This window comes from Cyprinodon tularosa, unplaced genomic scaffold (assembly GCF_016077235.1).
Source record: "Cyprinodon tularosa strain WSP-4 unplaced genomic scaffold, ASM1607723v1 ctg59, whole genome shotgun sequence".
Taxonomy (NCBI): Eukaryota; Metazoa; Chordata; class Actinopteri; order Cyprinodontiformes; family Cyprinodontidae; genus Cyprinodon; species Cyprinodon tularosa.
Genome location: NW_024039329.1, coordinates 234,099 through 243,705, shown reverse-complemented (window position 1 = coordinate 243,705; position 9,607 = coordinate 234,099). Strand labels below are relative to the sequence as shown.

Sequence of the window (9,607 nt, the reverse complement as noted above, 5' to 3'; positions counted from 1 at the left end):
TACCTGTGAACTAAGGACAGATAGCTCTCTTTAAGAGAAAGGTGAGGTCTGATTGGTTGTTATCTGGTAGCCATTTCATAAAGTATTATAGGCTGCTGATACATTCAAAGCGTTAGGAAACAAAAAAAACATCAAAACCTTATCAACAGCATCTATTCCTAAAAGAATATTTGACATAAAGTTGGTTGATACACATTTTTTATTTAGAAAATCTACTTCTTGGTACCCTTAAAATTCAGGAAAACAGATATATTGAGGTTGATGATGAATAAACATTTTCTCCAAAAATGAACCAAAAACTTTCAGCATTAATTTTGGAATGAACCACCTAGCTGTTACGCAGAATGACAGAAAAAGACAGAAAAAAAAAAGCTTATCATGCTCCACAAATCTTTTAAACACACAGGTTAGGAGCTTGGCAAACACATTAACACTCCAAGGCTAAACCCAAATAAATAAAGTGTATACAACTTTTACACACAGACAACACACACCCCGGGGTTCTCACTTTCCTCAAGTCCACATAACCATCAGTCTTTTTTCTTTATCTGGACAGTGTCAGAATGACCCATGGGAGAGCCTGTGCAAGTGTGTGTGTTTGTCTGTATCACCCTGACATAGGGTGGGGTGAGGAGTAGCGCTCTCAATCACAATTACTCCCCGCTGCCACCAGTCATGCTGCCTGCCTCACATCATCTCACCATGGTAGTACTCACATGCACGCACACACGCAGAGAGGAAAAGAAAAGGTCAGCGTTTTCTCTCGAAAGACAAGATGTTCTGTAAGCCTGAGCTCACCTCCACCAAGGATCCAGTGCAGCTGTCAGAAGGATCAGGCAGGGCCGCCCTGCACCATCTGCCCGTGTACAACACACCACCGACCTGTACAGTGGTAATCCTCGGCACCCTGCCTGCTCTTCTTTCAAAGCTTATCTCTCCCGTTTAATACCACATTTATGATAACGATTGACAGGTAGCTTTGGCTGCCTTGTCTTCGCATCTGGCTTTTATCTCATAAGGTACGAGGCTGCATTTTTTTGTGTTATCCCAGGAAGGCTGCTAACTTTCAGAAATCCTAATGACTGGGTGGGCAAAGCTCTTAGGAAAAAGATTTTCTGGCTTTTTATGAAAATATGTCAAATAGCAGTGGGATATGCTGCTGATAATCATTTATTTAAGATTATCTGGAGTTTTGCATGTCAATGATCCAGTGCTGAATTGTCATTTTGACCTTACAATGATCGACAAAAGCTTACTGTTTTTAAATTTGCAGATGCTGACAGTTTTTGTCTGAATGTCAAGCTGAACAGGGACATGGATATGGTTCAGTGTCTGGACAAGAAAGGTCAGGGGCCGCCATTTAAGGTCATGACTGCAGGTCGGAGGAAGAGAACTGAAAACAGTGCAAAGGAGGTAGGTGGGGGAGTGATTTTTGTGTGATACTGGGTTTCAATTGAAGTTATGAGGAGTCTGGGGACAGAGGCTATCAGGGGATACCTGGACACTTAACTGCAGGGGAAGAAGCTGTTGAAGGTCATGAAACAGTAAAACATAAATGTCTGTCTGGCAGAAGGGAACAATAACGCAGACTTTGTCCTTCCTGTCCTGTGGCATTCATCCTGGTTCCAGACTTTCAGTGTGTACAAATAATAATCAGTCAGAGGGCAGATAGTAATAATTACAATAAATAAAACTAAAAATATATTTGCAATAATTCTTAGCAGAATGTGAAATATATATTTAGTATGGGCCTACATATATATTTGTATAATAGTAATATGCCAGATTCTACTTACTTGGCATGCAAGAAAGGCATTTAGTTTACTGGTGTACCAGGATTTTCTGAGATCTTGACAGAGATCAAACAAAAGAAAGAACATTTTCCATCGTCAGATGTACAAGTGTCTGGTGAGACTGGGATCCTAATTAAATGACTGAAAGGCTTTGGCTGTGATTCTTCCATTGTTCCTCCAGACAGGAGAAATCCTGACTTCTATAAATTGGTCCTTAATAAGACTCATGTAGGCCACATCCTTTTGACCCCACACATCTCCGAGCTTGTATCTCAGTTCCTTTGCGGAAAAAGGAGCACTGATGAGGAAACTTTGCAGGGGGAGAGGAGCTGGGGTGGAGGAAGGCACTGGAGAAGTGACTCATTTGATGTCTGAAAGGAGTGAATGTGGGCCCAAAATTCTTCCACACATCAGCTCTTGAAGCTGCCGCCAAAGTGCTGTCAGGTGAGATGCAAAAAAAGAGAAAATACTGGCGACATAATTACAGTACTCTCCCTCCTCTTTGTCCTTTTGATAATAATAGTAATTATTATTATTATTAGAATTATTATGATCATTATTGTAATCACAGCAGCTATTTTTGACTAATTCATACCTATATCTATCAATAGAACATGGATTCCAGTTAGGCATTCTTCGTGGTGGTCAGGTCCACCTCCTGGGTGTGGGTTTTTTTTAATACTCAGGCTTGTTGGATGGAAAATATTCTGTGTTTCTGGCGTTCAGAAGCAAAATATCATCAAACTTTTACAGCTTTCCAGATGACTGATACCTCTCTCTGGTTTTTGTTTGCCTTCTAACATGCCCACCAGCGACAACGCCCCATAAATTTTATGTGCCACATTTTCGCATAAAACATGTATGCCCTAAAAATAGCACATCAATTCCAACAAATGATTTTTTCCCACAGTAAATTAAAATATTCAAACGTGGACAAAACATTTTATTTTCCCCTTTAAAATCTCCTATTGGGGTAATTTGTGAACTTCTAGATGCATTTTTAATGAAGCCTTATATTACTTTTCACTGGTTGGCTAATGGGATTTTTGGCATCTACATCTATCTATCTATCTATCTATCTATCTATCTATCTATCTATCTATCTATCTATCTATCTATCTATCTATCTATCTATCTATCTATCTATCTATCTATCTATCTATATATCTATCTATCTATCTATCTATCTATCTATATATATATATCTATATATATATATATATATATATATATATATATATATATATATATATATATATATATATATATATATATATATATATATATGTGTGTATATATATTATGCCTATTTTATTATTTGTTTCATTTACAATGATCCACCCCTTTAAATCCTCAAAATACAAAAAGCTCAAATCTGTGGATTTTGGTCTAAGGTCTGCTAATAAAACCCTCTAGATGGCGTTAACATGCTAATCTGTGGGTTTTTATGTCAAAACAATTGACTGAATTAGGAAAAATCAGAGAATGGGAACCTGATTGAGTCACAAACTGTATTTTTTGTTCTTATCACGAAAATCTTATTTTTGTTACTTTGAAACAATTTTTAAACAATATATGTTTGAATCAAAAAAGATTTAATCCCAAAACATTGGTCATTCTTTGCTTGCAGGCAAGCACACACTCATCTACACACACCAACACGCACTGATCAGGCCGCCATGCCTGTTGCCCTTTTACATATATGTGCATATCTATAGCACTAAATGCTCATCCTTTTATCATCAGTCTGTCAGCTGGCAGCATATGATGTGATCTAATTCAGCCCTGTGAAGATGTGGGCTGCTGTGGGAGCATTAAGCATCTTGCAGACCTCTTCTATGTAATGATTTGGGGGTCTCAGGGTCCCAAACTGCATGGCTGTGTGGTCCTCAACAGACGCAGTAGACTGAGAGAAAAGCAGAATGCCCTACCCCCCCTACCCCCGTCCTCCCTCTGGGACAGAAACAACATTCATTCTCTGGATCAAATGGCAGTATAACACGCCAATTGACGTCAGAAACAAAAGAACTGTTGTGTTACTTAGTATCTAGCAGACAAGAGCATTTGAACAACTTATAAGGTCAGTGTTAACAGAGTGAAGGGGCTGTATTATATATGTGGCTTCCTCGAACTATTGTTTAGTATATAGCTATATTTATGTTCATAAACCAACCCGATACACAACATATGATTAATAATTTAATCTAAAAATCTATAGTGATCCCTATCACACCATAAAAGGATTTAAGAAGGACCCATTACACCCTCCTGGATTTTCGTAATTTTCTGTATACGGTAGGTCTTAAAATTACGCACAACTTTAAGATGATAAGGTTGATCAAATTTAACAGATAATGTTAAAAATGTCATGGGAACTGTTAATTGAATGCCAAATTCATTGCTGATTTACCCAATAAATGACGGAAGACCAAAGACATTTAATTAATTAATTTCTTTGTTTCTCAATAACTTCTAAAAAACAAACGATTTGACTCCTTTTAAAATTCTTACTCTATACTTACTATTTATTGCTCCAAAGTGTATCTTAAAAAAGGGAATCTAGCATAATTTTGATTTAGTTTCCTCTTTTACCAGAATAGCCATTGATATAATTTAAATAACTGTCATAGGCCTAGTCCACATGAAAACCAACACTATATCTTTTCATAAACTACTAAGATAAAAGGTTTGTCCATAAAAGTACATGCAGAGCCACTCAAAATGAATCCTTTGATTGCCAAGTGACAATGCCATAGAAACAAACCAGAACTAAAAAAGCAGGTATGGTCTGTTGACTCCGTCTGGGTGATGGTCTAGCTAAAATGTTGTAGTCTTGTTTTACTGGCTCAAACTCTCCCAGTGGAGCATCATGCACTGAAACCAACCAACATGCTGCAGAGTAATGCTTATGCACAAGTCATACAATATTTTCCTTAAAGTTTTATGTTTTCTGTGTTTTGATAGAAAAGCGTAAAATAAAAAAAAAAGTTTTGAAGAAGGTGTGGCTAATTTGCATTTGCAGGAATGAATATTTAAACATCAGAAGGACCAACCTAGACTGTCAATGCAGAATATATTTGTCAATTTAAAATTTGAAATGTTTTCATAACCAGTTGCCAGTTGTAACTTGTAAGTAAACTTATAAAATAAAACAGAAAATATAGGCAGTTATTTTCTCTGCAATTTAACAAAGTTCATAAACACCAGATTTAAATTAGAATATCTTGTGTTAGCAGAAGAAGATTTTCATGTGCCACTTTCTGTCAGTCAAAAGTTTTGACATCAAGACCATCCTTCACAATCCAGACAGGAGATTTTCCTAGATCAGGGCTGTGATGTTATAATGAAAGGCAGAAAAAGGGATACTGGTGTAGGTTCCAGGTGCTGCAGAATACATAAAGTCAAACCAGGCACTTTCTAATTTTTGCTGTTTGCCATCTTTATTAATTTTTTCCCCGATAACAAATATGCTGATATTTTTACAACCTAACAAATATCACAGGTGTTTCCTTAACAAGGACTCCAAAACTATTTAAATAACAGGTTTCAGAAATATTGACAGTTATCATGAGTAGGGAGAAGGTTCTTATATAATGAATAATTTACTAATGACAAATAAGTCCAAAGCGTAGAAAAATTACAACATTTACAATATAGCAAAAAAAAAAAATGCAAACTAGAACACAAATCCAATAAAATATCTCCTGGGGCTTCACAGCAAAAAAAAAGAACAGTAAAAATAGTTTTCCCTTATACTTCAAATGTCTGTTTTTAACCATCTTGTTTTTCTGACTGCTAGTTTGTTTACATTTTTAGAACATATGGCATTGTCTTTTTTCTGCTGATGTCGGTTGAAGACCATAATCCGTGGAAGTCCCTTAAGGTGTTGAAAGAGGTCGCAGAAAAATAGAAGTCTGCTCTGACCCATCACAAAGAGAAGCAGTCAACAGGGATTCTCTATCATGTCTGCGCTGTCATTCACATGAACACAGTAGCACACCGCCAAGTGCACGCACATATAGGGAGGAATAGGTTCCCTTCTGAGTTCTGCTCAGAACTCAGAAGAGAACCAGAAGGGATGAAAGTATAATTGTCTGAGTCTGTATTTGATATTTGTCCAAAACAAGACCAGATCACACTTAAAACATTTTTGAATTTAACAAATAACAGTCATGCAGTGTAGAAACACATATATATAGGTTGTAGAAATGCTATGATGTCAGGAATGTTAGAAATGTAATTTTATAAAGTCAATTTTACTATTTCAAACACATTTGGCCAACCTGCCAAATGTGTGTGGATTTCAGTTTTGGCGGACTCTACTGGCTAATTTAGTTGGTTGGATTCACTTTTTTAGTTGTAGTTTTCTCAAATGTAATCATGCACATCTACCTGTTTCTCTCTGACATCACATCTCACATGAGCAAAAGCCTGTGCAGGGTTTTTGCTAATTGGTATGTTTTTCGTGACCGCTGTCACTTGAGAAAGGTGAAGTGAAGAACAAATTTGTAAAGATATTATGACACATTCAAACTCGTAGTCCGTACAACAGACAAACAATCCCAAATATATATATATATGGTACTGAACATATATCCCTATAAACGAAATAAATAACTGTCATACTCTGTGGTCTAGGTGCAGGTCTGTGTTTTCATTCTCCCTCTCCTCTGCAGGGCTGGACGGGCAGGTGCATTCAATCAGAGCTAATTACCAGTCTTCATAAGGAGCTGAAACCGGGAGGAGGGCGTCAGTTCATTTAAGCTTCTGGGTGGTACAGACCAACTCTTTGTTAGCCTCTTTTCTGTGGGACCTAACCTAACCTCGTCCCTGTGATTTCCTTCCAGAAAGCCATCCAGTTTAAGGCCTGGAAACCCAAGCCTCGAATCAGAGTCTGAGAGACACCTGGAACGCTCTCTTTCCAGAGAAGAACCCCAGATCCATCGGTCAGCCCTCCTGCCTGCGCTCGCCTACCTGTCCACCCTCCAACAAACCAACACTGAGAGAGAATCTGGACCTGCACCAACAACCTGGACCACCGAACATCACTTCTTCCCCCACACCAAGCCCTAGCCGCCACCTCCGTGAGTTCACCATCCAAACCAAATTCTCACAAATCCCAACGCTCAGTTTATTCACCATCCTCCCTATCTTTTCCAGCAGAACTCACCAGACCTCCGAACAGCCGAAATCCTATCTTGTCCATTTCCATTTTTTCAATAAACTTTTTCTCATAATCCAACTGTCTCAGTTTTGCGCCTCTTCAGAGTCACACGTTCTAATCATGACATAAAGGAAATAATTGAGAATGTCTTCAATTCAGGTAATCTCAAGGCACTTCACAGAGACAGTTCTCCCTTCTCTCGAAGGTAAGCCAGCTGATTGCATTGACTTGACGGCAATCCTTCACACTGACCATGCATGTAGTGAGAGTGGAGAGGAAAACTACTTTTAAATAATTTAAGAAACCTCCAGCAGGACCAGGCTCAGTGTAAGACTTCTGTTCAAGGAGAGGTTCAAGCAGATGGAAGCAGAAGTACAAAAGGAAGCAGATATAATCAGGTCTTCCAAATCTTATTGTTTACCTTGGAAGTTTTAGCCATTTTTTTTACATGAATTATGACCTGAAGCAAGTAGATTATGCTTATGCGGGAGAACGCTGCAGTTCTTTGATTCCTCTTTCCCATCCGTGCTGTGTGTTGCTCCTTTCTGGTGTGTGGGAGTGTGCTGGAATTTGTGTCAGTCTACTCTCATAGAGCTCTCAAATATCAGTTTTTCTGATGTGTTGTCCATAAATATTTGAAGTGGAAAGGGCTTAGCTGCATTGTGGGACAGATCTAATTAACCCAAGACTTCCAAAGTCTGCCTCCATCTGTTGAGCTGAGTGGTGGTTCCAAAGATTGAAAATATACCTCCTTAAAAAGCTTTAAAGTAGCCCTAAATGACACTTTTACCTTATATCTTATTCCAAGTCACAGATATGCTTATCTATGTTTATGAGAAGATTAATGGTTCTGTCGTTTCACCCTACTGTCTCTGGCTAGAAAACCATACCTGTAACTTTTTATGCCGTTAATCTGGTGGTGTCTCTGTTCTTCCTCTTTGGGAAGACAAAAAGCCTTACTGCAGCACAATGAAGGCCATTAGCATCAATAGCCAGATACACCGCACTGTGCTACTTGAAGATGATCATTGATTAATTTTGGATTTGGGAAGTATATAGCATGGCAGACCCAACAGAAAGAGGTAAAAAAACCTATATTCAAAGAGGAAAGGAAGAGAAAATGAAAATCAGATTACAACAGGGCTTGTACAAGAAGGAATTTGTGCAAGGTGTCAACTCTGATATAGACCCATCAGTGCCAGCATGCCACTAACACTAAAACATGAGACACGAATGGACTTAAAGACTGAACAGTCGGCAAGGTTAGATGGAGTCTATTTGAAGGATCTCGGTCAGGCAGGCGGGGATCAGGTGTTTATGGGGCTATCCTCAAAATCAGGTGTCAGGCATGCTGGAGGTCGTAATCGGCGAGTCCAAGGCAGCAGATGAGGGAAGAGGTTTAGGTAGACGAACTGGACAAGGGAGAAGAATCGGCAGGTTATAAGAGGCTCAAACTTGGCTTCATCAAACTAGACAGAAAGTGTTACCACTGGGATTAGAAAACAATCTGACCCCAGGCTCACACCGACTCCGGTCTTACGGTTGCGGTGCGGTGGGTGTGGCGCCGCAGAGATTCCAAGTCATTAAAAAGACGTAAACCTCTCTCACCGGCTGCCTAGCTGTCCGGCTGCGGTTACCGAGACACTCCGGCGCTGCAGAAAATTCCGCAAGAAAGCTATCCTTGCGGCGTGCCGGAGCCCTCCGCAACAAGCTCTCGCAAATATCCTTATTTGGGCCGTGTTATCGCGTGAAGTTACGTGAACTCAAGTGAACTTCTGTTAAATCTCCGGACCTGTTGCCGGAGCCGCAGAGCCGCACCGCACCGTAGTCAAAAGGGCGGTGTGAGAGGGGGTGTTATGTTTGTAGTTTTATATTTTTTTCTTTTATGCTACTTTGATTGGGTTACATTTTTAGTAAGACTAATGTAACTACTTGTTATTCTGACTCTTGTTGTAAAAATCGATTTTGAGAGGCCTTTATTTTGACATCCAGCTAGACAGGAAGTTGTTAGAGGATGTGTTACAGGAGTCAGTTTGAGCCTGTCTGCAGCAGAGACAGCTGCCTTCATCTTCCACTCTTAATGGGTTACAGTTTGTTTCCATGCTTGTTCAAGCAACGTCTGTAAGTATTTTGTTTTAGAATCTGACACATTTTGGTGTTAAAAATGCCATAACAAATGTATAGTGGAGTTCAGCTAAATTGTAATTCATGTATATTCATGTACAATTCTTGACGTATATTTTGTATATGTTTGTATTTCAGTTTCACAAAGTAAAGATTCAGTAAATTCACAACAAAGAATCTGCTTTTGTGGAGTTGCTGAGTATCTGTTTAGCTGCTTGGATAGCTAACTCTTAGCGAGGCCAAGACAGTGAAAAGACGGCATCACAGCAAGCACGGAGCAGCGCTGTTTCAAAGCTAAGTGGCAAACAAACTCACAAGTGGCTTACATCTACTGAACTGTCTTTCAAGCACTTTTTAAATGATGGAGCGCAGACCTTCAGCAAAATTTGAGACACAATCATTAGCATCTCATAGCGTCCAAGCTTCAGTTAGCTCCAGATCTAACATTGTGCTTTTGCAAGCTAAAGCGAAAGCTGAAGCAGCTCAAACTAGAGCAACATTCATGAAAAGGGAGGCAGAAATTAAA

At 39.1% G+C, this 9,607-nt stretch overlaps 1 long non-coding RNA gene across 1 annotated transcript; it reads left to right on the top strand.

The window, feature by feature from the left end:
• Window positions 1–717: 717 nt before the first annotated feature.
• LOC119797611 lies at window positions 718–7,327 on the top strand. Its single transcript, XR_005282605.1, has 5 exons — window positions 718–1,019; window positions 1,274–1,413; window positions 6,470–6,567; window positions 6,641–6,877; window positions 6,957–7,327. It is a non-coding gene; the product is annotated as an uncharacterized LOC119797611 (long non-coding RNA).
• The last annotated feature ends 2,280 nt before the right edge of the window (window positions 7,328–9,607 follow it).